At 42.8% G+C, this 26,737-nt stretch overlaps 1 long non-coding RNA gene across 7 annotated transcripts; it reads left to right on the forward strand.

The window, feature by feature from the left end:
• Positions 1-1,264: 1,264 nt before the first annotated feature.
• LOC132338152 (uncharacterized) lies at positions 1,265-25,902 on the forward strand. Of its 7 annotated transcripts, XR_009489389.1 has the most exons (8): positions 1,265-1,556; positions 5,864-6,057; positions 6,343-9,608; positions 10,124-10,588; positions 12,462-12,576; positions 13,258-13,326; positions 23,421-23,488; positions 25,002-25,902. It is a non-coding gene; the product is annotated as an uncharacterized LOC132338152 (long non-coding RNA). The 7 variants fall into 7 exon arrangements; XR_009489390.1 differs by lacking the exon at positions 23,421-23,488 and having other exon boundaries at positions 1,266-1,556; XR_009489391.1 differs by lacking the exon at positions 23,421-23,488 and having other exon boundaries at positions 1,266-1,556; positions 13,267-13,326.
• Positions 25,903-26,737: the final 835 nt, after the last annotated feature.

Below are 26,737 nucleotides of genomic sequence, written 5' to 3' on the forward strand. Positions count from 1 at the left end.
TGCTAAGTGCCTTCTGCACTGTAAGAAGGGGACAGGACAGTCTAAGAGAGCTGTAATAGTTATGGTTGCTGGTTATATTGTGTTAATAGCTCAATGTTAATGTCAGCACTTGAAAACAAAGTGTTTCAACTGTTAAAATAGGCAAGGCTAATGTAAAACAAGTTTATAAAGGTTAGAATTGCACAATGTTGACCTAGAAGGATGCCATGAAGAAAAAAAGGTCTGAGCTCTTATAGTAAGGGCGTATTATTATAGATCTTTCTTTATTATACAGAGCTCTTTTTTTCTCAGTTCTAAATTTCCCATGAATGTATTTTTTAGCACTGAAAAAAGAATGTTCTAACACTTAGTTTCTGAAGTCTTTCTAGCTCACACAAAATTTTATTTTCATCAGCTATGGATCCCTGGTGTAGGCAGGAAATCTCCTTATAAGCTACAGGGGTTGGGGAGCACTTGGAGGCTCCTTAGTCTTAATCCGTCTCTGTGTCCTATTCTGTGCTTTGTGTATTAAAGAAAATCATGGTTTACCACAGCTGTAGCCCTAAGTCTAGAAGAATATTAATATAGAAGCATTAAAGTAGGTATGTATATTAACACATGGAACAAAGGTCAAGGCTTATGGAAAGTCTCCTATTAAGAGAACAGAAAGAAATTATGCAGCTGCAGCTAGAGAATAAACCAAAATACACAGTTTTTCATAGTAAACCATATTTCTTTTCAACTTATTACTACTCCTTCATAGCCTGGTAGTATAATTACAGTGAGATGTTTCTGCAGACCTGAGTGTGAAAACCCCCATTCTCCCAGAATATTGGGATTGTGAACAGGATCCAGTTTTACAGATGACTCCTGTTCCATTGTCTGCAATGGGATTTTACTGATACAGGATAAAGATATGTCTTGTGATCCAGATAAGGCAAAGTTTGAGAATAATTACCAGCTAATTAGATCGCCATGGTCCAACTGTTTTCTTGGTCAAATAAGTAACTGGTTAACAATAAAGACCTGCATCCTTGAGAAAAGTTGCTCCTTTCAACTTAGTGTGATTTTTAATTTATTTTTTAAGTATCTATACTAAAGGCAGGACAATGACGTCTTCATTCAGGCAAAGGATGGTGACTGGGGTTGTACTGGTAAGCCACAACTGATTGCTGGGAAGGCAAAGAGCCGGTTAAAGAGTTTTCTGTCCCTAATTGTTCTCAGCAGAACTGGTATGGCCACATTTCTCCAAGATGTTCCTGTGTGTAGAAGAACAAACAACTCTGCCATGACCCACAGGGCTCTCTTGGTCTGAGACACCACTTCAGACAGAGAGCTTTTGTTCCCCTCTTGCCCAGTTGTCACTCTGCACGCAAGAGTAACAGGAGATGTGCTGCCTGACCCATGAGCTGGGATAAATGGGGCTGGTTCTGTTTGGTTCCGCAGGGCTTGGCCAGCCAATATTGGGAGGTACAGCTCTCCTGAGAAAAGGTTCACATGGGCAGCTGCTGCTTTCTGACCCCTCTGCAGGGATTTCTGAGGGTGATGAGCATCCTAGCAGGAGCAGAGTGAAAAAGGTGAGTGTTCCTGGGCTGGTGGTGGTTGTGAATGTTACCCCTTGGTGTGTCATAAACAAACACTTTCAGCTCTAAAATGAGCATGCAAATAGAAAAATATGACAATCACAGACTCACAGAATACTTTGGGTTGGAAGGGACCTTAAAGCTCACCTTGTTCTAGCCCCTGCCATTGGCATGGAACCTTCCAGTGTTACCAAAAAACAGACTGAACAGGAGTCCTGGACTCCTTGTGACTTTTTCACATCACACAGCAAACGTGGAGCACAGCTTGTAGGTCAGAGTGACAGCAATCCATAGCCCCTTACAGACTGCAGTGGGATCTCCAGAGCCTTGTTCCCCACTGGGTATGGAGTCACTGTATTAATAGGGGAAGGTCAGCAGAGCTTCATTATTTTATCAATACAGTTATCAAGTCCCCATTTTGGGAGCATGCTCCCATAGGGGAGTGGCTGCTGACAGCTTGTCTGAGGCACTAATGACCCAGTCATTAACTGCTGAGTTTGAGAAGCAAGCCTGTTTGTCCAACTCGGGGCTGTGTGTGCAGTTGAATAGACAGCAGCATAGGAACCCAGATGCTGGCTGGAGACGCAAGAAAACAAATGTGCCTTTGGTGTGCTTCAGATGCCATGTTCAAACACCCAGATGGGGCTGCTGTCTTCTCAGAACCAACTGACCCTCCTTTTGCAAGTGTTAGGTCACAGACATATGGGTTATTCATGTTAAAAGAGAGGCAACACAACTCCTCCATAAAAGTCCACCAGACAGACACTTTAACCCCTGTAATCCCTTCCTATGGTGTATGTGACGCCACATAGATTTATTAATTAAACCCTGTTATCTGGCGGCCACTGTCAATTAAGTATTTCCTTGTAATGTGCATAACGAGGGCTCATTCATTAGCAAATGTTTCCATTACATTTAAGGCTGTGAGTCTCTCTGAGCACTGCTCTTCCCCAAAAAGAGGTACTGAATTGGCTGTAGTTTGAGATTCTGGGTGAAGGGAGGGGAGAGAAAAGTAAAAAACAGGAGGGACATATAATGGGTCTGTTGCTAAACTGAACAATTAATAAATTTAATTGCTGTGCCCTGGAAAGGTGCAGTGCTGTCTGCAAAGAGCTCTGTTTCAAGAGATGGATGCAATTCTTGCTGTGCCATTTGCCACTTGCAGTGTGACTCCAGGAAAGCTGCAGCGCACCTTTTTTTGTTGCTCTTCTCTGCTTTGACAGCTCTCTGGAGAACTCTGTATACAGACGAAAAGGAACAACCTCATATGCAGGGTCTTGATCAATGCCTCTAGAATGGGCTCTCACTGAATAATATGATCCAATAATTCATTGCAAAATGTGCTGACACTCTGCTTAAAGTATCAGCTCCCTGAGTTCTGTTACTAGAAATAATTGCATCTCTGCCTGATAAACTCTGACTGCTGAGAAACTAAAGTACCAAAACACTGTACAAGAAAAGGTTTCAGGCAGTATCTGTAATAATAAAATCATCCTGATTTTAAATGAGTACTAAAAGTCCCTTCAGACTTGATATGATGTCTAGATCATTGGATTTCAGTGAAACAGATCTAACAGAATAATTAATCCACTCGGAATGTTAGACAGACTTCTTTCCAGCAGCTGCCTTAAGACAAAGAGGGAAAGGACTAACTGAATCCAAGGTTTTTAAGTGCATTCCTGTCAGTTGTGCTGGAGCAGCTGCTGGGAGATGGAGCTTCAGTTCCACCTTCTGGCAAAATTTGCAGTTGCGAGTCTCTTTTAAAAACAGGATTTAAATTAAAAATATACGTTTTCAATTAATCCAAGACTGGGTTTGGGCTCATTCTGAATAAAGCTCAAAGGTAAATATGTCAGGCAAATCACAAACTCTGCATGTCAAGGAAAAAGTAATTAAAGCATATAGGGAGGTAATGACAAATAGTCAAAGAAATTATACTCAGCCAGTAATTTGTTGGCTGATTTAGACCTCAGAACTACATTTTTATTGCTGCATTGTTGTTAGGTCTTTGTACAGTGATCTCAAGGCTTTAAATTTATTACACTGGCAAAAGGAAGGAAAAACTCTTGTAAAGATTCATTAGCTGCCAGAGAGCCTGGAAAAAGATGGGAGTGGAAATTTGGCTGTCAGGCTGAGAAGGTCCAGTGTGGTGTCCCTATGCTGTTGGAGTGCTGCAGCATGGTGTTGGATGCCAGCACTGGGGAGTGGGGTCAGCAGCAAATCCTGAGACAATCCCACAGCAAAGATTCGAGTCAGATTTTCCCCTTCTCCCAGGTCCTTAGCAGCCAGACTGAGGGAGCTGTTACTGTGGAGCACATGGAAAAGGCAAGCTTATCAAATCAAAATCGCTGGGAAAAAGAGACAATGCCATCTGGCTCCTCCGAAGAGAGCTGGAGACCATGCTGGCACTACCTCAGGCAGGCTGTGCACTCATCCTTCCCCACACATTCCTGGGACATTTCTAATCATAACTGTGAATGGCATCCCACAGGGCCTTTCTGGGATCAGGTTGCCCTCTACAAGTGTCCAATCCTGTGTCTGGAGGCAGCAGAGCTCCCACTGACATCCATTAAAACATAGCCTGCCTCACTGCCATCAGAACTGCTATTTCATGGAGGGCCCATTTATAAAGTTCTTTTATAGAACATAACTTAGACTTTCAGAGTATCATCATATCTATTCAAAGCTGCAATTTTTTAGGAATTCAGCAAAAGATGGGAAAGGATAAAATGACATATTCCTTGTCCTGTCTTTTGGATTGTTCTAGTGCAACAAGTATATATAATCAATTATGGAGAGCTAAAAATAGAATTACTTTTAAGAAGCCCACTTTACTTTTCTGTCTTTTTAGTGTTCAGCCTGGATTGAAGTGATAACGAGTAATTCAGCACATGGCCCTGTCTGCTCAGTTTATTATTGTGCATTCCTATCTTACTATCTAATCTAAGATGTTTTTAAAGGACCCATCACCAAAATATTTAAGATCTGCCACAGGATCTGATTACTAATCTTCAGGAAGAAACACTGGCTTTGCTGCAGGTTTGAAATAAACCCCCCTTAAATCTTTCTGAAGGTTGAAAAGCAAACAAGTATAAAACATAAAACTACCTTTCTTTGTACATGTCTGGGAACACTGGATGCAGAATGCAACATAAAGCTATTGTTCTGTCAGAAACTAAAGTGTGTTTCACACTTCATGAGACCATGACTCATTAATACTGAGTTGTACCATGGCCAAGGAATGGTCTACATTAGCCTGTGTTCTTCATCACTTTCTTTATTGGTTGGCTTTTCTTTGAGCTTGTTTCCACAGCCTTTGAGTACCCTGCAAGTAGTTGTGGATTCATTCTCCAGCACTCAGAGATCAGGTAACATTATCCTTTTTTTTTTTTTTAAACATATTGGGAATTGGAGGCAAAGATGAAGGATGAGATTTGTCCAGGGAAATAAAAGTGATTTTCACGGCAACATTCCAAGCGTAACCAGATGTCTTGTGTCATAGTCCTTCCCTGCAGGAGCTCTGCTCATCTAAATAGAGCATTTCCCCTTGTCTCCTGACAAGCCAAGGACAGGTTCACCAGCTGAACCAAATAAAATCACAGCCAAAGTCTGCATCCTTCTGCTCAAAGGAGTTATGAAAACACTTAGGGAGCAATAGGCTCACAGTAACAGTGTTGGATTAAAAAATACCATAAAAATTGGGGAATAGAAGACTAGGGAATGAGCCTGGGATAAGTATTTTATACTTGTTATAGAAACCATCTTGCCTAAATTTAGGTCATTCCTTCCTTCTGTTCCTAAGTCACTACCAGCCTTATCCTCAGTTCCTGCCCATCAGGAATATCAGGACTATCCTGCATATCCACATTTCTGGATAGTTCTTCATCACAGACAGGAGCAGCCTCATGAGTCACATTCTTGTGTCCCAGAAAGAAGGGAAGACACTAATGGTCTTCCCTACAATTTAGTCCACACAGGACTCAGCTCTTTTTGATTTCCATCAATCAAAGTATGATATTCCTAAAAGCACTGGAAAACATTGGGTGGGCACAGGCTCATTTAGGAGGAGGGCAGGTCAGTTTATAGCCATACATTTGAGCTGAAAAGGAAACCATTAGAGCCAATTCCATTGTAAGTGACCCAGCACTATAGCGTTACTGGTATAACTGTGTTTCTAAATGTCCACAGACAGGGCTACCCAGGCTCATGGAACAGCCATCAGCCACTTCCCTCCATGGACAGAAGCATAGACCACATGTTCTGAACTTTCTCAGCCCGGCCTTCTCATTCATTTTTTCCAGTCACCCTCCTACCAAGCAATGGGAGCACATTCATGGAGTCGAGGCACGTACCATAAAGTTATCCACTGACTCAATGCACATGTCCTTGGACTGCTCTGGTCGGTGATTCTGTGGTGAAACATCATCTTTAGAAAACCATCCACAAAGCCTTCATGTGATGGCACCTGTAATACAGAATTCACAAGTCTGTTGAGGTATGCCACTGCAACATCAAAGTTTTACATCTAATTTGAATGCATTTAGCTCTAGCATCTAAGTGCTGATTTAATAAGATTGTTTGGCATTTCATTTATAAAACTTCTACTTATTATTTTGCTTTGTAGTGCATTTAGTTGGGGGGTTTTTTTAAGTGCTTTTACTAGGCTGGCACCCAGTTGGGATGAGCATCCTTTGTGCAGGATGTTGAATCCCTGTGCAATAAAAATGGTGCCGTTCACCAAGATCTAATGTTATTCCTTTTCTCTGGGGCATCCTCACAGATGATGAAGACCCTTTCCTCTCCTGCCACATCCTGGGCAGAAGTCAGACAGAATACCGTTACTCTGCACATGCTTTGGGAAAGCTGCCCGCCTGCTTCATACTGGTGCAGGTGGTTTACATGGTGCAGTGAAGGGGCTGGAATGAACACCAATAACACTCCTCTTCCTCCCTATATTCTCCCATAATTATAAGGAAACCACTTTAAAACCACTAAAATATAAACCAGTCTCAGCCTAGAAGTGTTCATGCTGGGAAGGACAAAAGAAGAATTTTTATGACACCAGGGCTGGTGCATAAACTACCATTAAAAAAAAAAAAAAAGAAAGAAAGAAAGAAAGAAAAAAAAACCACCTATGCAAAGCTTAAGAAATCACTTAAACCCAGCACTAAGAGGGAGATGGGGAGATGGTGTTGTCCTAAAGGTGAGGAAACAGAAAAGTGCTTGCAGCCAGTAGCAGAGTGGCCTTCAGCTCCTGAGTTTGGGGCTCCCAGAGCTGAGCTCTGACTTCTGAGTCCTTCCCCACTGGGAGCTCGTTCAGAAAGCCAAGCCCGCGATCTCCCTTTAAAGCCACTCTCCTGCTCCGTGAGCCTCACCCACTGTCCCGCCTCTGCTCTTCTGCCACGCCAGCGTCCGACCTCAGCTCTGGAGTTACCAGAGTTACCAGCAGGAGTGGAAGAGAGCTGGGATGGGGCTGGATGTCGTGCGTCAAAAAGACAGGGAACAGCAGGGGGAGGTATCAGGCCAGGAAATCAAGGATATGAGGCTAACCAGGAGAAGATCCTGCCTTGTGCTGATAGACAAGAGAATCACTAAGGCCGCTTTGGTTTGCATGTCTCTACTATGGGACACAGTGGGCCCAAGGAAAAGGGTTTACAGGTGGCAGGCAGAGACAACTCTTTGTTCCCTGCTCAACTGCACAGCTGTGCACATCTGTGAGCTCTCGGAAAGACAGAGGCACTGGAGGGACGGGGAAATGTTTTGCCCTGTGAGTGTAATTCTAAATGCTGCTGACCTCTCATGTCTAAGGGAGAAAGGCAGAGATGCCACGTGCATCTCGGGAAGAGGATGTGCTCTCACCCTCCCAAGACATGGGTGCTCTCAACAGCCAGAGGTTCCAAAGAACACATCTGGAATCACTTTCAGCAGCATCTGGAAGCTGTCATGAGCTGCAATGAGACACAGTTGTTTAATTATTCCACCTCCTTTGCCACTGTTAAGTTGTCAGTGGCTATTCAACCTCCTTGGCATAGATCCCAGCACACCAGCCCTGGGGGCTCCTTGTCACATGGAACACTTGTGATGGCACAGGAGCATCACCTGCACCTTCAGCCCTGCCCTGATGGTGTACAGCATAAGGAAACAACCATGGCAAGTTCACTGTTACAGCAAGAGGAATGAAATGAAAAGGAAAAACTCTTACATACTGAAAGAGCCCAGAACAACACTCTAAGAGAATCATAGAATATGAGCTAGAAAGTACCTACAAGGATAATCCTACCCAACTCTTAGCCCTGCACAGGAGATCCCTAAGAATCAGAGAATTAATCTGAGAGGACAGAAAGGTTCAGTCATAATTTATCTCACCACCAGACACAAATGAAGATTTCATTCTCAGCATCAATCCCTTCTTTCATGAGAAATTCATCAAGAAATCAATTTCCAGCAGCTGTATGGCTAACATTGTCTTGTGAGAAATGCTGGAAGAGGAAAGGAGTATGAAGGTACTCAGGACAGACTTCTATTTCATCATCATACTCTCAGTATCTCGTGCTCTCTTACCAATAAAGAATAGATGGATTTTTCATGGAAGATGTTCCTTTTTGTTTCCCTGTCTCTTTACCAACACCTTTGCCGCTGGCAGTGAAGGAGTTAAGCAGACTGTACTGTGCATTTTACTCATAGCACAAAGGGAGAGGGCTAAGAAGTCTTGCTGATTATCCCAGTGCTGAACTTTAAAAGCTTTTAAAGCTGAACTTCCTCTCTAATCGTTTGCACCTTCCCTTTTCGCCTCCAGCAATGCCTCTGAGGTTACTGTCTTGACCCAGGGTGGATGGGATTAGAGCTGGAGGGAGGCTGATGCCTACCCTCAGTTCACTGTTTCAGAGTGTGATGGTGCTCCCTGTGCTAACAGGAAGCAGAGAAACGTGAGAAAAAATAGAATAGAAATAATAGAAACCAAACAAGAATGTTGAGAAGTTCTGGGGCAAAGAGGAAACATGAAAATATGTGGGACACAAAAGGATAGAGTGCACTCACACAACAGTGGCTCCGGGGGCATGAACGAGACGTATGGAAAATGCAAAGGAATGACAGAGAAATCACTAAACCAGAACCAAATTCCAAAGGATACATCTAAGAGTTCAGCTCATGCTGCAATAAACAGCCAGATGGCTGCGTATCCCAGAGAGACACTGCTGGGAAAGGAAATGGAGAGGGAAGGAGAGGGCGAGCAGGGTCAACTACACATGACTCTTCCATTCCCAGTGAAAGAGGAAAAGGAAATGTAGATTAAGAGGTGTCTTCAAGGCCCCAGCACTGGCTGAGCCAGCACAGGAGGCAGAAGAAGCCAAAGAATGTCTTTGAACGTCTTGTGCTCACATATTTTTCTTGCCCTCTTCCTTCTCATTCTCCCCCACCATTCCAGCTCCCTCTTCCCTACACACCAGCGACTCCTCCATTCCTGACAGTCCCTCTGCAAATTTTCAGAGGTCCAGAGCTAGGGCCAGTTTCTGGCACCCTAAGCTGTGTGTCAGGGGCTCATGCCCTGCCTTCATTTGGAGCTCTTAACTAGAATCTGTCTCAGGTCACCCAGGGAAAGCAGTGAGACAAGGCTTTATTCTTACAAAAAGTGCTCTCTGCCATCCCCAAAGATCCACAGGATCTCCCAGACTCATTTTTGCCATAAAAACAGGAAAAAACAGCTCCTCTATTAATACAGCAATGCAGGCTTGAGTTCCCACACCAGGACAGTTAAGGAAAATAATGTGAATTTCAGATTGTATCAATTAGCTCAAAAGCAGGACATCTTGTAGTTGTCTGTGTGACCACTGTGTGATCTTGCATTAGTCATCCACTCAGCCTGTGTCTCAGTTTCCTCATTTCTGAAACAGAGAAGAATACTGACCTTGCTTTGTACAGGACCTCAAGATTTTGTATTGAAAACAGGAAAACAGTTTAAAGAAACGTTATTGGAAGAATCAGGTGCTACTAGTGTCTTCTCTAAACAAGATTTTAAAAGCTTTGGTGTTTCAAACAGTTGTGAAGGTAAGAAACATCAGTGAATTTCAAAGAAGGGGTTTGTTGTTTGGGTTTTTACTGGGCTCCTTTTCTGGCCTGGGCTGCAGTGTTCCACTGTGAATATGCATTATTCTTTCCTATTCACCTAGGATGCATCAAAGACAATCTCCCACTGAAGGCAGAGAGATAAGAGAGTGTTTTTGACTCATCGTTTAGTGGTTCATACATAGCCCTGGCCCACTGGGTGAAGGGCGGCAGCAGGAAAGGCAAAACCTGGTGCCTCAGACAACTGGCAAAACAAAAGCAAATAAAATAGAAAAACCCCACAATATTGTTCTGTTCTGCTTTGATAAAGCTCCTTTTCATTGAATATAACTGTATTACCAGTACTTAATTGTACCTGTACAACTGAGTCTTCAATTAAAATTAAATTACTCTGGGAAATGAGGGAGCTCAGTTACACAGAAAGAGCCTTTCTAAAAGGGAGGAAAAGTTTGGACATTAAATCAACAGTAACCAGGTTCTTTTACTTCTCTCTGCAGCTGGAAGTGCCAAACCCTAATTCATGTGGAATAAATCCAGAAAGCTGAATGTCCCACATACAAATACAGATTCCAAGCACTCCTGGGAATCTGTTCAGGATGTGCAGCCTTAGATCTCCTCTCTGCTCCACCACTGAGCTGCCAGACTGCTCTAAGCCCAGGCCAAGGGGACTGGAGCAGCTCATGGAATGGAAAACAGTAGAAGCAGTATGTTATTATCACTGGGAATGCCAGTGGGACTCCTGGAGAAAACAGTACCAGAAACCATTCCTCAAGACCTATTCCCATTCCAGCTGTAAAGGGCTGACAGTTTGTTCTGCCCAGGAATACTAAAATGTGAGAGATGTGACCTGTGAGCAAAGGCTCTCAAGTGGAGTGAGACACAAAAACCAGGTTACAGGTTGCACTCCATCCACCACTCTGGAAGGTTAATACATCAGGCTGATTTATCCAAGCTTTAAAAAGGTAATATATTCAGAAAAGGGAAAACTAGACTGGTTTTGCTTTTTTCCTCTTTCTTCTGTATGCCAACCACTTCAGGTTGAATAAGGAAGTATTTCTTCTTAGCTTTTAATTTTAGCATCACTGTTTGTAAATTATTTTTCCTTTTACATGTTTGGCTTTAGAAGGAGATTAAAGTCTACCATGACGAATGTGTTGGTAGTACTTCTGCTCCTGGGTGGCTGACTGACAGGGTGCAGTACTTTGAGAAGTCAGCATTTTTAGGGCTGTGTGCTTTCATCTGTTTTAGAACCTCCTGACTAAGCAGGGGAATAAAGAGATTGGGGTGGAGGGGCTGGCTCAAGCAGGAGGGAGACAACAGACTTCCACAACATCTTGCTAAAGGATCCCTTTCACTCAAAGACTGCTAATAATGCTGCAGATGCTTTTCCATCCCTTCCAACCCATGAGCAAGAGCTGAATGTTAAAATAATGGTTTCATGAATAAAATAGTAAACCAGATTCTGCAAATTTTATAGATCATCTTTAGTAAGTCACTGTGGTAACTCATCCGTAGAAAACCAATTTGCTTTCTGTCTTGTCTTTTGAGGTTGTGTTTCTCTGGTGACTCATGTGACCCACCCAGCATCTCCTCACAGGGATTTCTGTGTCTCTGAACATACCCACAGTGTGAAAATCAATGGCTGAATCCTGGCACACAAGCCTTGGACACCATTCTCATTTCCTCTCAGATCACTCCTGGCACCTTGAGGAGCAGGAGGCCTTTTTCCCCGAGTGGCTCAGATTCCAGAGCCCTGGAGCAACAGAAATTGAAATGCACTGTCCAGAAAGATTTAATAAAATAGTCTTTCAGCCACAAAGATGGGCACCAAGCCATTCCCCTTTGTCTCTGCTTAGAAGCATTCCTTAGCTGACAGGCAATCAGAGTCCAAAAGAGGCAGAACACAGTGAAGAGAACAATTCTCCAGAGTCAAAACAATTGCAGCATAGAAAGCATTTGCATTTTTGGGCTGTTACAGTAAGTGAGACAAATGCACATCTCTATTTGCTACAGTATTTGCAATATCTCATACTACAGAACAGCCCAAGATAAGCAGGAATTCAGTGGAATTTGCCTTAATTGCCCTTCCTCCCCACTCTTGCTTTTGAACTTAGAAATCCCTACCTGCATCATCAGAATAGATAAAGATTCAACTGTAACTTTGGTGGATTTTTCCTTGATTCACTTAATGGTGTGTGGGGTATTTTTATTATCATAATCAGCATTGCAGGAGTTATCTCAAATCCTAGTCATAGCCCAGCAGAACCAGCTGTTGTACAGAAAAACAGCAAAAGGCTTCACCCCAGGAAGTTTCTCTGATCAGACTTGCTGAATCCTCCTTGTGTCCCATACACATATACACAGCTAGTTCCTACAAGTGGAAAGGGATTTACACTCACAGACATCTCCACTCTCTGGAAGTAAAGCCATTTCATAAAAATAAATAATAAAATAATAAATAAAACCAAAATAATAAAGCCAGTTCATACAAAATTAAGCTCCCCAAAGCCATCAAGCTGGAAAACAGACCCAGATATTTGCTCATTGAGAATGGGAAGAGGTCTAGGTCCATTAAAACTGGTGAAAACTTCCTAGAGGATAATGTCAGTTCATTGGGAGGAACATTTTAGACAGTCTTGCACACTTCTTAAAAATTGTCTCGCTTAGATGACACAATTCAGTCCTAAATTGGACACTGCACAGCACAGTGATGAAAAAACAAAAGAAAAACAGCAAAAAAAAAACCCCAAATAATCCCCCAAAACTGTGCTTTCATCTAGGGCTCTCAGATGCATGGGAATTTTTTGCTGTTGTTGCTGTTGTTTTTACTTCCAGGAGATTTTATCCAAGCAGAACTGAAGACCACACACACTTTTATGGCTTTTTGGGTATTCTGCAGCAGCTGTGGTCAGGAAGTTCTGCGTCCAGGACTCCTGAACATATTCATTGGGTATGTGAAACTCATTCCTACAGCACCAGTAGAGCAAGACTAAGGCTTGCAGGAACTTAGGAGGCATTAAGCATGCAGCTCACAACCCATCCATGCAGAGTGACTCATGGTGCTCAGAATGTGCTGCACAGAATACCTGAGCAGAAAAGTGGCAGCTCTGCATCTTGCTGACAAGACAAATACTGTTCTTGTGACAGGGACTTGGGAAAAGACTGAAAATCACAAACCAAACACCTAAGGTGAGCAGGAGTTGGAGACACTCTATTGTAAGGCTCCAGCTCTATCTAGAGGTTGGTTTAGACAGTTCAAGAGTTTAGAAACATGCTGCAGGGGTCCATTCCACCCTCTGGCAACTCCTTTGGTTCTCCCCTACCTAGATCCATGTTTGAGCAGCCCCTCCAGTGCAATTCAGAAGGAGCTGTGGGCACCAACCCTCCATATTTCACACACTTGCCAGCCCCACTGCCCAGATTCCCCAACTCAGGGAATGTTTTAAGGCACCTGTACTCACACCTTCCCCAGTTCTCCCCTGTGTGATGGATCAGCACCCTGAAGAGCTGCTACTTATCCATGTCCTTGAAAATTTCCTAGACACAGGCTTTAATTTTAATGATGTCAGTCGTTTTTGCTTGGCACAGGATTCACAGAACTCATTTTGTCATTTCCTCCTTTCTCTCTGAGGCACTGCAGAACAAACGCCCCTGGTCAGTGGACTCATCTCTGGGATGGAGACAAGTACTGAACTTCCAGGTATGGAAACAAGTCTTAAAGCACTTTGTGCTCCTTCATGGGAAGCAACATGAGGACAAATGTCTGTCTCTTCCTCCTCTCTCATCAGTAAATAAGTTTATTCCTCAAAATAAGAAAGAATAAGTGCAGCAAGAAGGAGCAAAGGGAAGAGAGCTCTCTCTGAAATGAGTAAAAGAATTCCAGTAATTGAACAGCACATATTTTGACACACTGAGTTATTAAATTTAGAGAACCAATGAAAAATCTCTCTAGACATAGCACTGCAGCCTAAGTGCCAGGATAAATACCAGAGCTTAGGCAGCCTGATTTTCCACACAGATACACTGTCCATGGGCTCAGGCAAGCCTACAGCTGCTGCTGGTGGAGAAAATTTTTAGGAAAAAGCCTCAAAAGGAGAAGGTAGCTCTGAAGGCAGTAGATGCTCTTCAATAACTGTGGCTAAATCATTAAATTAGAGCCTGTACCTCAATATTCCTGTAAATTCTTCCATTACTTACTGATTTTACTGAAATCTTAGGAATGTCTCCCACACCATCCCCTCCTCCAGTTTCTACAGCCTGCTGCATTTCCACCTCTTTTCTGTTCCAGCGGGAACTGATGGGAACCACTCCCACAAGCCAAATTTGGCACAGTGCACCACTACCTAAGTATATACTTGGCTTTTCACTTGCAACCTGAAATGCGCCATGCATCTGACTAGACTCAAATTTAATATTTCATAATGAAACTAAATTATTTTTACCCTCCAAATAGCAGGGAGCATTGCTGTTAATAACTAATAATCATGCCTTGCACATACATAGCATCTCTCATTCAAAAGTCTCAAAGCACTTAATAAGCAACAATTAATTAACCCTGTAACATCACACTGCTGTAATTAAATCATCTGTATAAGGAATAATTGCACCACTGGTGATTCCGGTTCCAGTAATTTCATCAAAATGCAGCAGATATGTCACAGCTGTTGTAGTGCAATGCAACAAATGGTGGCAGCCCAAGAAAGAACCTAGAAAGTTCTGTATGAGGCCCTGGAGAAGGATTAAGGAAAGGAGAATGTATATAGGTAACTCATAATATTACAGGGCAACATGGTTTAATACTACCCTTTTCTAGATCCATTAATCACCAGTAAAATTCTGTTCATCATGTTCACATTAGGTTAAAAGTACCCTATAGAATCCCCACAGGAGCCCTAATCTCCAATTCCCACAGAAACAGTCAAGTCAAGACTTCCAGCCTCTGAAACATAGTTTATGGATCAGTTGGATAAGATTGCCTGAAAAAGGCAGATGAGTTTGTGTGTCCAGCTGATGCTTAAAAACACCTTTGAGACTTACAGGCTAAAAAGGAAGAGCAGTAAATGCTAATATCTCAGACTTCAAGGTATTACATTTGCATTTAGAGAACAACAGCCATTGTCTCACAGCCTCTTAATGTCTAAATGTTTATGGCATACTTTCAACAGGCCAGTTTGGGAATAATTTATGTTTCACTATCAGTTGGGATGAAACTATCTCCCATCTCTTCTTTTTCTAGTGCTGCACTAGCTTTTTTCCTACCCTTTTGTATCTCCTTTTCAGAAATAGCTATTCTATCTTCACACACAATTATATTTTAGTCCAAGACAAAGGCAAATGGAATTTGTTCCTTTAGAGGGCTTTCCTCTACACACAATGCTTTAAGGCATCTGCTTAGATTTATGTAATCTGACAGATTAAAGATGGAACAATACTACTACTAATAATAATGGTGAGACTTGCCCTTTTTTTTGCAGCAGCTCTCAAAGCAATGCAGTGTTCTTCATCATTAATTAAGTCTTACATCATTTCCAGTGTTTCTGTAAATGGGAAATCTCAAGCACACAGAGTTTGAAAGCACTTTTCCCAGGAGTTAGTTTCACAGGAGGGTTTCACAGGAGTTAGTAACACATTTAGGAACAGAGTCCAAATATCCAGACAACTGTGGCAAGGCCTAATTTCTCTTTATTCCTCTTGACTATATAATTCAAGTATGTTTCTAGTGTGCTGATTTATAAGAAGCAGCTGTACTTCATGCCCTGCTGCTCTCCTTTTCCTTCCAAGCCCACAGACCATCAGACTGGATCAATCCCCAACACTGGACTCCAAAGCAGTGTTTAAAATGCTAAACCTCGCAATGTCATACCCAAAGTTTCACAGGGTGCCAGACCACAGACTGCTGGGATTGAGTTACCTGCTATTGTCAGGCAAAAATCACACAGCAATAAGGGACTAAAATCTTACCAGGTGTAATTTACCAGCATTTTATTGAAGGCAGAAACTCCAGACCAACTTAAACCAGTCAAAGCTGGGGTAGCAAGACTTGAAGCCCTCATAATGCATAAAACCATCAAGATCTGGAGTTTCATCACAATGAAATTAGAAATATCTTGCTTCAACATTTATGCCAAACTTTGGAAGAGACCCAAAACAGGACTGGGGTGAGATTTTTCTCACACACACACCTTATTGCCTAAACAAAGGAGAATCAGGTTATTTCCATCAAAGGTCAGTCTTCTGCTATACAAAGAGCAGAGTTCTGGCAGTGCTTGGACCTGAAAGGCAACACTGTCAGACTGACAATGTGGCAGCCAGTCAGCAATAAAAGTGTTAACCAAAGTCTGGGCTTGTATTGCCCCAAATTTCTGCAAAAGCCCCAGGAAAGAATTTACTTCTCAGCTCAGAAGGCTAAGGATGCCCCAGCTGTAACTTCAGCTGTAGAGGCAACCACCCCTTGGAACTTTCAGCTTGTTTCATACCCCAGTTCCTCCTGAATAGGAAACTAATGAGTGGCATAAAAAGTGCTGTTAATTAAGAACTTCTAAGATGCCAGACTTTCTCCATGCTCAGGCTTAAGTCAGCAGTTCTGCAGGATTTGGTTCAGGCTGCACACCACCCCACAGCCCCTGGCAGCAGCAGTCAGATATTTGGGAAGACGTTCAGCCAGTATTGTGGGAGCTCAGCGCATCACTCCTGATGTCCAGAGCTACCGAGAGAACCCTTGGGGGGCTCGGGAGTCTTGGAATGTTGCCAAAAGCACTTGGTGGCTTGATTTTGATCCATCTAGAGATGTGCCACTGATGTATGAAGAAATGGAACCTGCGAGAATCACTCGAGTGTAAATGGTGAAGGGAAGATATCATTATAGGGTGAATCACAAATTTTGGGGTTTTGGTACAGGGGGGTTGTAGAGACAAGATGGAGGAATCAGGGCGTGACACCAGGCTCTTCTTTCTTCTTCCTGTCTTCCATCTTCTGGAGTGGTTTTGGCATTTGGGGATTGGTCTGGGATGAGAGTGTAGTTAGTGACGAAGATGATAGGTATTGGGGACAAAAGGTAAATATGATATACGTAGTTTTTGTTATAAAAGATGCGGCCGCCTTGGGGGTGGGCAGAGTGCCTTTGGCTGCCGTGCTGGTCAGATCCTTTGGGCAGAGAAAGGACTTTATAGATAAGAAATAATAAACAATTCTGAAGACCGAAAAAACCTAGCGTCCAGACTCATCTTTGAAGCCCAGCGTGCAAGAGTCATCCTGAGCGTGTGTGGGGGCAGAGACAGACAGCTGACCCCATAAGTATTTAACCCATTGTTAAGAGAAGTCCACATCTTGCTGCTAAGAAACATTTGACATGACAGAGCTCTGAGGTTGTGTTTTTTGTGTAGAGGACCCAAGCCAGAGTTAAAAACATGCAAGTAGCACTCCAGCTTGGTGAAATCAAAGAAAATGTAGTTATTCTACATCAACAAAAGTAGTGCTGTGCAGAAACAGGCCCCAGATTCCCAGGTTTTAACAGAATTCCTACCACAAAGAGCCTGTCTTACAAAAGGCTGTGAGTCTCTTGCAAATTAAGAGACACTGCCCATGTTTGATATTAAGGGCTGTTTGGTACACAAAAAAACCCATCATACTGGAGGAGTGCTCTGTTTTACAGAGCCAAGGCTTTCAGTGTTCATTTCTGCCTTGATACAAGTGAGGCAAGCAAATCCCATCCAAATCAAAATCCATTTCCTTGCTGTTATGGTACATGGGACAGATAAGCTCATCAAAACCAGGGAAAAAAAGGGAGAAAAGGAGACCAAGTCACAGCATGTTGGTCTCATCTCCCAGGCTCCTAGCTGCCGAAAAACTAAGCAACAGAATCTACTTGTTATTGTCAAGTTTCTAATATCCTCAGATGAAATAACTTCACCCTTACAAATTGCCTTTTATAATGAAACCTTTGAGCTGAGAATCGTCTTATTTCATGTAAAGCACCTGATGCTGCAGCAGTGACTCTCATTTTGCTCCAAGTCTGTGCATAGTATAGAAAACTTACTTTGCAAGGAATGGTCTTGTTTAAATGGCCTGATAAATTGGATTCCTTTGATGCTGTTTGCCCTTGCCTTCCCTAATCTCTCCTAATCATAATGATTTTTTTTGTCTGCAATGTATCTGACCTACTTCCACATTCCCCCCCATCCTGCTGTTCCTTTCTATCTATATTCTCTGTGAAGCATCTGTGTTTTTCTGCCTTTTCAAAAAAAAAAAAAAAAAAAAAAAAAAAAAAAAAAAAAAAAAAAAAAAATTAGGATCCTTGGGCAAATGAGGAGAGGTTTTGATTCTCACCAGCCAATGAATGCTGGAAACCACATACTCGGATTTTTCCCCTTTAGCCAGTCCAGGCATCAACCTTTATCAGTCCCAAGATACTGTGAGTCTACATGGAATTTGTTGAACTGTTTGAACAGACTCTGAGACCTACAAAATGCAAGCAGATGCAATTCTTAGTCACTCCAGCAAAAGATGAATTTGGCAATTAAAGAAGCAACTTTGACACAGCGACAGAAGGAAAATAACTGGCTTTAAACAGTGGCAGGTGCATCACTTCAGATAAATTATACACCATCCATCCCAAATGCCCGAAGCAGAAGGATAGCCCAGGGATTAGGGTTTTAATAGAGAATTTAGAAATAGGGATTACAGTCCCTGCTCCACTCCAGCCTATCTCTGCAGCTTTGGCCATTTACAAAACAGGGTTAACAATTTTCCTCCTCTCTCAGAAATATTAAGAGAGCAGAAATGCCAAATATGTTCAGGCTGTTAAGGCCAAATACAACTTATAGTAAATAATTATTGGATGGGATCTGCTGTAGTTTTGCACAGACATAAAGAGGCCCTGACCTGAGCAAGGAAGCCCTTCAACTCATGAGAAAATTCTGGCATAATCCAAGAGAGAAGAGCAAAGCCTGTTCACAGCCCCACCTCAGCAATCAGATTAGTTTCTACTGGATACCAGAATGGTTTAGGTTGGAAAGGACCTTAAAGCTCACTCAGTTCCACCCCCTGCCATGGGCAGGGATACCTTCCACTAGACTAGGTTGTTCCAAGCCCTATTCAACCTGGTCTTGAGAGTTACTTCTCTTTGAGTGTGTGTGTCTTTTTGTTTGTGGTTGGTTGTGAGTATTTTGGGAGGTTTTTTGGTTTTTTTTTTTTTTTTTTTTTTTTGTCTGGGACTCAGATAGTGGTGCAACATCCGCCATAAAGCCAAGGAAAGAGCTGCTAGGTGAACACAAACCACTTCCAGGACATGTAGGTGCTAATGAGGACCAAAGTGTGACTGTGCAAGTGAAAACAGCATTTTAGCCCACATATATTTGTGAGATTGTCCCTTTTTGACACTATTTTATTGCTATATTGCAATAAAATAGTAGAGGGACTCAGTCTGAATAAAGACAAAATAACACCAAAGACTTCAGGACAGTTGTTATTTTTGTTCAGACCTTAATTATTTTCCATTTCTTGCCACTTCCATCTGGTAAACTCCACTAGGAAACCATTCGCAGAGGTCTTACCTCCGGATTCAAGAGCCAGCCCTGCTGCAGACTCTGCAGCCTTCTGTACCAGTAATGCCCCCGTCTTCACTCCATGTTTTCAGTGTCTTGTGACCAAGTGATTTCTGTCTGAGGTTTCTATCTGAGAACATGGCTATCTGGACATACTTGTCCACTGGATATCCATCCTGCTGAGTTCAGCAGGACCCAGGCAGCTCCACTGGTGTTGTGGCTTGTGCTGTGACTACAAGGCAGTGAAGGATGATCAGGTAACTGGAAATATAATGTGTGCTATGACCACTCAAAGTGTAGTCACTCAGTTCTGGAACTAATACTGGAAGATTTGGGAAAAGCAGTACAGAATCATTGACAAAACTTGGGAAAAAATTAATAGTCAAGACTCCTAATTCCTCTTGTGTGTGTCAATGCTTCCTAAACTAATTGCTTCAGAAGCAGTGTTTGGTTTGCTGCAGCATGGGAGAGCGTAGAATCTGGGCCTGTGTTCAGGGAACAAATTTCTTAGAGCCAAGTGAGCAAAGACAAAAGGACAACAGGAATCAAAGGGGATTGTATCTGATCCAAGAACACGAGGCAGCTGGAAAAGCGCCTCCGAAGTAAATTGCAAGAAATGGCAGGTACCATTGTAGCCAGAGAGCTGAGAAACAAGGATATTTCCTGAGCAATAAACCAAGTTCAATTACATAAAAGAAGAACTTAATTGAAAGGGACAACCATCTCCACTCTAGACTTCCACCACCCTTAACATTTTGTGACAAACCAACAAGACACCCTAATACTACAGCATCCAAGGGGCTCTCATTTTACCACAAAATCTGTGAAGTTCTTTTCATGGATGCCAAGCCAAAGCACAGTGAGGATATGTGACCACATTCATACAATTTGTCTCTGGCACGCCCCAGCTGAATCTGGACCTCCCACGGTTCAGGCTCTCACAGCTGGACTCCATTTTAACACATCACCCCCTCAACACATGCACCCCTACAAAAAGGGGCAGGACACTGGGCTCAATTTATTTTTGTTACTAGAAAGCCAGTGAATCAGCTATTGTTGAGAAAGTGCAGAATCAAGCACATGTGACTGCCCAGAATTCAGGGGAATGGGGAAAGACATAATTTTCCCTTCAGGCCTCAATACCTTCTATTAAATGAATTTGCAGGGTGTAAACCCCACCATATCACTGACTCCACCATTCTGACTAACATATTTGTCCTCTCGTCAGACACCTGACAGAGCCAGAAGAGCTTCTTCATCCAAGAGCCTCCTGCTCACACTGAGCATTCAATGCATTAATTACAGGTCTCATTCCCACTGGCTATCGTGCACTTGTCAGAAGAACTGTGCACAAGTCCCCTGTAAATGAGAAAAGAAAGTCTCCTAGATTAAGCAGGATTAAAAAAAATTTAAAAAGCAGCTCTTGAATGGAGTATATATGTCTAATAGCTAATTATGCTGCTAAGTCATGGAATCTGATGATAAAAAAAATCAGCTATCCCCAGAAGACACACAATCTAATAAGTGTTCATTGCAAATCTAGCTCCTAAATCTGCTGCCCACTGAGCTAATGAGGAATGATTCAGTCAGCCCCAGACATGTTTTTAATTTCACTCAGTGTTGTGTGAGGCTGCTACAGAGAGCACAGCTGGGGAAGACAGCACAAACCAGCCAGCCAGGATGAGCTCCCTGGCCAATTCCTTCAGGGCTGGAAGACGAGGAAGAAAATAGGGGCATAATGAAGGCTTGGAGGCAACAATTGCCAGTAGGATTTCAGGCTTTTTTTTTTTTGGTTTGATATAACTGTGGAGAAGCTCTTTGGTATATGCTTGGCCAATTTATAGAACAGGGAGAGATTCTGAAGATGTTGCTGCTTGTTAGCAAATCTTCTCTCAGGGCACTCCTCATCCTTATCTCCTGGTAGGTATTTTTATTTATTAATGCCAGTAAATCATAGAATCCCAGAATGGTTTGGATGGGAAAGAACCTTAAAGCCTATTTCATTCCACCCCCTGCCACCCCCAGACAGGGACACCTCCCACAATCCCAGGGTGCTCCAAGCCCTGTCCAACCTGACCTTGGACTCTTTCAAGGATGGGGCAGCCACAGCTTCTCTGGGCACCCTATGCCAGGGCCTCAGTACCCTCATAGGGAAGAATTTCTTCTTAATTCCTTGTCTAACCCTGCTTTCCTCCGTCTTAAGGCCATTCCCCTGAGTTCTATCCCTATATAACCTGCACCTGCCCTTTTCAAAGCAAAGGGTGACATTCCTTAATCTCTAAGCTAAGAACAAAGCTATTACCATATTACTTGCAAAAACTGATCAACAGCCCCAGTGATAGAGCACTAGGCAACAAAACTCCCATTTACTAGATAAACTGGGATGCGCTTTCTGTTTTCTGACCTACATATTTATTCAACATGTATTTTCAAGGAGCTGGTAGCGTATGGCTCTGCTCCAAGGACAGCCAGAGAGCTTCCATATCATAAATGAGCTACAAAAAAAGTTCCACAACTGATGACACAGCATTTTTAAACAAAATTGCAGATACGGGGAGATGGGTGACTTCCTATTCACCTCCTAAGAGAGGAGTCAAGGGGGAAAAAAGACTCACAACTCCTGAACGATCATGTAAAGGATATATTGGGGAACTGTCCTTGGAAGGGACATTTCTTATGCCTTTCTTGTTTGCTGCCCACAGGCCGAAGCGCCTGGCCCAGCTGTCATTCCAGGAAGCTCAGAGGGAGAGCAATCACATAAAAGCACTGCAGCTGCAGACTTGACCTAAGGCCAGTTTCTCTCCAGCATAAGTTTAACCAATCAGCCAAGGAACCTTTTAGCAAAATTCCCTGCTTATTTCTCATACTTCCTCTGTCCTACCCATTGCCCAAAGCCATCCTCAATTCTCCTTTCCTTCCAGTGTTTTTTTCCCCCAGCTTGTACCTTCTGGCCCCAGAAGCTCTCTGACTCTCTGTGATGTTTCCTCCCCTCCTCTGGGAATCTTGACCAGGGCCCAAGGGACAAAGGAGCCTCTGTTGGCTGCACCCAAGTCTGGAACACTCAATCTGCTGGTTCCAGCTTGATTCCGGCAGAAGTCTTCTCCAGGAGAACTTTACTCACCCTGGAATTGCAGTGCCCTGTAGGGACAGAAAGCTGGAACATGTCATCTCTTCTGCTGCATTTGCCACATCTCTTGTGAGATCATTGCTAAGCAATTCAGTAGGTTTTTGCTATAAATTTTGTGAAGGCAAGCACTGAGTTTTGAGCTGTTCTAAAGGCTTCAGCTTTATAGCTCTGTGTTAACTTTTGTGAGGCCCAAAGCCAGGTACAGGGAGCCTGTGAGGGCTGAGAGTAGGTGATACTCTCTTCAAAAGACTCTTGCATTTCATTGTAAGATTATTAAATTCCTACAGTATCATTTATCTACTTCAACAAATCACCACCCAGTATTTGGGTTAACAAATGTAGTTTTCTATAAAAAATAATAAAATATGTAAATAACAATTGATATGGTGCTAGATTAATTAGTTTTGTTAAAGAATGTGCCCTAAAACATCAGCAGCCTTCCAGAGCTTTTCTGTCATTGTGCAAAGGTCACATAAAATGGGCAAGCTGCCACAAATATTTACACTTGTGAAATAAGTTTTGTGAAAGATGAGATGAATAGTTGAGCTGAAATGAGTGCCCTGCCCATGAAAACTACCCTGAGGCAGCAAAACTTGCGGTGAAAAATTACTCAGCAACTCATTTGCAAGAGGAGATTTCCCTTCTATCAGTTGATATCTGGGATACCCAAGCAGTAGAAGATTTAAATACTTCTTCTAATAATAACTGAGTATATTTATAGATATTTGTAGATATTTTCATCCTCTGGGTAAATATGCAACACTAATTCCTGTTTAGCACCAGTTTCTTATAGCAGCAACTGCTGCTGATTGTAATTATACAGCTGTCAGAAGTCAGGATCAACTTGGGCTTCCCCCAGCTCTGAGCTGAGTGTAGGAAAATAAAATCTTGCTCTTAGTTGTAAGTCTATAAAGACAGGAATTCTCAGTTGGTGCATTTGATGTAAGTAACCACCCTGAGCTTTTGGAAAGCTCACAGCCAAATAAAGGAACTTGGTTCAGTCGTGGCTTTTCTTACTGTGACTGCTGGGAAGTTCCACCCATCCCTGAACTTCACAGTAGATTTGTTACCGAGAAAAAAAAAAATTAACAAAAGCTTGAGAAATAATCATCCCTCTTTCTTTAGATGTTGGATCAGTTCCCTGAAACAACAACAGAACAGCAGAAGAGCTGCCCCAGCACTTGAGTTCTAAGGTAGATGAAGATTTCATTGAAGATTTCACCAAAAGTTTCACTGATTTCCCCATGCTGATTAACCAACCCAAACACCACAGTGCAGGGGTGAGCTCATCACATCAGGCTTACATGACGATCAGATGAAGTGTTCCAGTTCAGGAAAGGAATAAATGGAAGATAAATGTGGGACACAGCAAAATAATGAGGTCTGGCTCTGTCCTGCTTGCTCGTGAGCCCTCTTGACAGAACAGCTTTTTCCTTTGGTATGCATTTCACTAGTTTCTCCCCACCAGAAACTCTCTTGGACCTGGCTATGTCTAAAGTGCATGTGAGTGGGAAAACCATCCACAAGTTTCCATAAGCCGGAGCCAGCCAAGCATCTGCATCGTATGTGACATGTTCCCACTTGACAGCTCTGCCAGGCTCTCCTGGAGGCTCCTCAAATGCCATATGTCTGTCCCAGCTCCAGAGAGAAGCTCTGCTCCTGCCAGCAGGAACCAAAGGCCATTTCTGGCACCTGCCCTGTGCAGCCCCTCACTTCCCCTCCTTTCACTTGCCCTTCTTGCAGGAATGTAACTCAGTGGGTGTGACTGGGAAGGCAGAGTTCAGATCTCATCCCAGTTCCAACCCTGACAGCCATCACTTTGTTTCAAGCTCTCCCCATCTCAGCAGTTCACTCTCAGATTCCTTCCCATGATGTTTTCAGGCCCTCATCTAAGTCATCCTGCAACTTCTTACAAGTTCTCCAAACTACAGAGCCTCTAGACTTCATCCCACTTGCTCAGGATTACAGCAGTCCAACTCAAAGCCAAGCTATGTCCAACATTCAGTTATAAGGAAATGCCACAATTATCATCATTTCAACAACTGGATGTTACAGCTTCTGCATCAGGGGTTAAGCCACTCTCTATTAGAGATGGAGAAAATCTAAGGTTAAAAATGCAAGATTCAGTGCACTTCTTACAGGATACTTGTCCAGCTTGTGTAGCTAAACCTCAGGCCTGCTCCAATCTGCCACATTCATTCACTCCAGGCAATTCCAGGAGAGACAAGAATAGGAATAGGCAGCTCTGGCCACACACAGTCATAAATATACAAATTATTACACAACAGAATTTGCACAAAATATGGTGGGGAGCAGGAGTACTGAATCAGTCTCTGTGAAAACAAGGGATGGGCTGGTTTACCCTGCACGTCTGATCTCCATCCCACAGTGCCTTGGATATCCTTTTCCAAATGCATGCCAGGGCCTTGATGGATTCCTCTCCAACCAGTATCTTTACTCATCACACGATGCTTTACATTCATGTTCTTTCTCAGTGCTTTCTTCACCAGGTGTAGCACCAGCGTGTCCTAATTCACACCTACTTCCCAAACCCTTTGTCAGCTCTCAGCAGAAAAAATACCCAAGTGACAAGTTACTAAACAGAGGTTTTGAGCACTTGTTTAGCAAGTCAGAGAGGTGCACAAATGCTAAGCCTTGCAGGGCCCTGCTTCCCTAACTCCTCTCAGTTTCTGCTCTCATTACCAGAGCAAGCTGTGCCAGTTCTCCACCGACACCAGTGCCTGCAACTGCCTGGAAAACTGGTGCTGCAAACCCATCCTGCAGCATGGCGGGGGGGTCTGTCCCAGGTTATACCAATGGAACTGCAGGTCTGCAACCTCCAAGCAAATCTGGCACAAGTGGCTCAGAGAGATTGTGTGAACAAGTTGTAACACATTCCCGCTTCCCTGTGCACCAAGGTCACCAGTTGGAATGTGCTCGCCTGAAGTTTGCTCTGGGAGGAACAGCCTGTGATTGACCCAGAGAGCTACTTCATTTCACAGATGCTGCATGGCAGAGTAGCTCCAGGAGCATTTGTGAGACTATGAAAGAAAGACTAAAAAGCAAGCAGTCAAAAGAACAGTTTTACTCTGTCCCAAACACAGCATCACGTTTGCACGCAAGGAGAAGCCCAATAACTGGAAGAATTCCATTCGGCAGCCTGGGCACTTGTCTGGGTGGATTTGACCATCAAAGAGACAGGCTGGAAGAGAAAGTAATATTCTGCTCTGCTTGTATTTATTCACAGCTGAACTTTACATATGTACAGTCCTAGAGACTGAGTGTACACTAAAAGTATTTTATAAACACTGAGGTTCAAGCCTTTAAAAATCAAATTATTCAGTTACATTTCTAATCTTTCTCATTGCCTCATATGACCAAACACAATGTTCTCCACAGGGCTGACAGGATAGTAATAATTTTTAAAGGCTGGAAAAATTCTTGGCGTAAAGGCTACAGAATATTGCAAATTTAGACTTGTTTGCAAGCATTTTGAGTATTCAGTGACTATTTAATCCAAACCAATTCAGAGGAGGGTATTTTTTTTTTTTTTGCTAAATAGTCTAAATGAATGGTTCATTAAAAATCTGATCTCAGTTACTCTGAATGCTTATCTTTGTGAGTACAGAAGTCACTTGAATTCACAGAGCTCTGTGTGTGTACAGAACTGTGCCCAGCTAATGGGTCTGTACCAATGATGCTTTCAAATTTGGCAGCTGTTTTACCTTGGGTAGTCTTCCCCACCAGGAGTTTTTAATCCTGAACACCATCAGAGTTACTGAACTCTGTTTCTAACCATGCACAAGGCACACACCATCATCACACCTGACATGCCCATTGTTTAGCTATCTTCCTGTTTATCACTGCTTTTAGAAAACCTCATGCAACAGCAACAAGCTGTGGCATTACCAGTGTCAAGTACTCATGGCTCAGTCCCTGGGTGTAGGAAGTACAAAAACCAGTCACAGACTGATAGCTCTCATTTTGTGAACACCATACCCTTTCCTTTCCAAAGGATAAGCAGCTTTAAAAATATAGATATACTGCTGGGTTTGTCCTGCATGAGTCAAGTCATATTTAAAAACAAATATTCTAGCTATAAAATATAGCAGAGAAAAAGAGTCTACTGTATCTGATGACTATGAGTTGAGATGTCTGAAAACAAAGCACTGGGGAATGGAGCACAACCTGTCACAACAGAGTGACCACCTGAGCAATGAGCCAGACAGAGTCAATACACCCATTGCCAGAAAAAGATATATTTATTCTCTGAAAACATGAGTTGGAATATTGGTAAATGAGTAGAGCCTTTATATCTCCTCCCGCACAGTCCTCTCAAACATGCTAAATTTGCTACTGAAGTTACGTGGATGAAATCTCTTGGTCTTATCATTAATATCTACTTTTGGGAAAGAGTCTGACTTCAATTGTCAACAGCAATG

This window comes from Haemorhous mexicanus, chromosome 24 (genome assembly GCF_027477595.1).
Source record: "Haemorhous mexicanus isolate bHaeMex1 chromosome 24, bHaeMex1.pri, whole genome shotgun sequence".
Lineage (NCBI taxonomy): Eukaryota > Metazoa > Chordata > Aves > Passeriformes > Fringillidae > Haemorhous > Haemorhous mexicanus.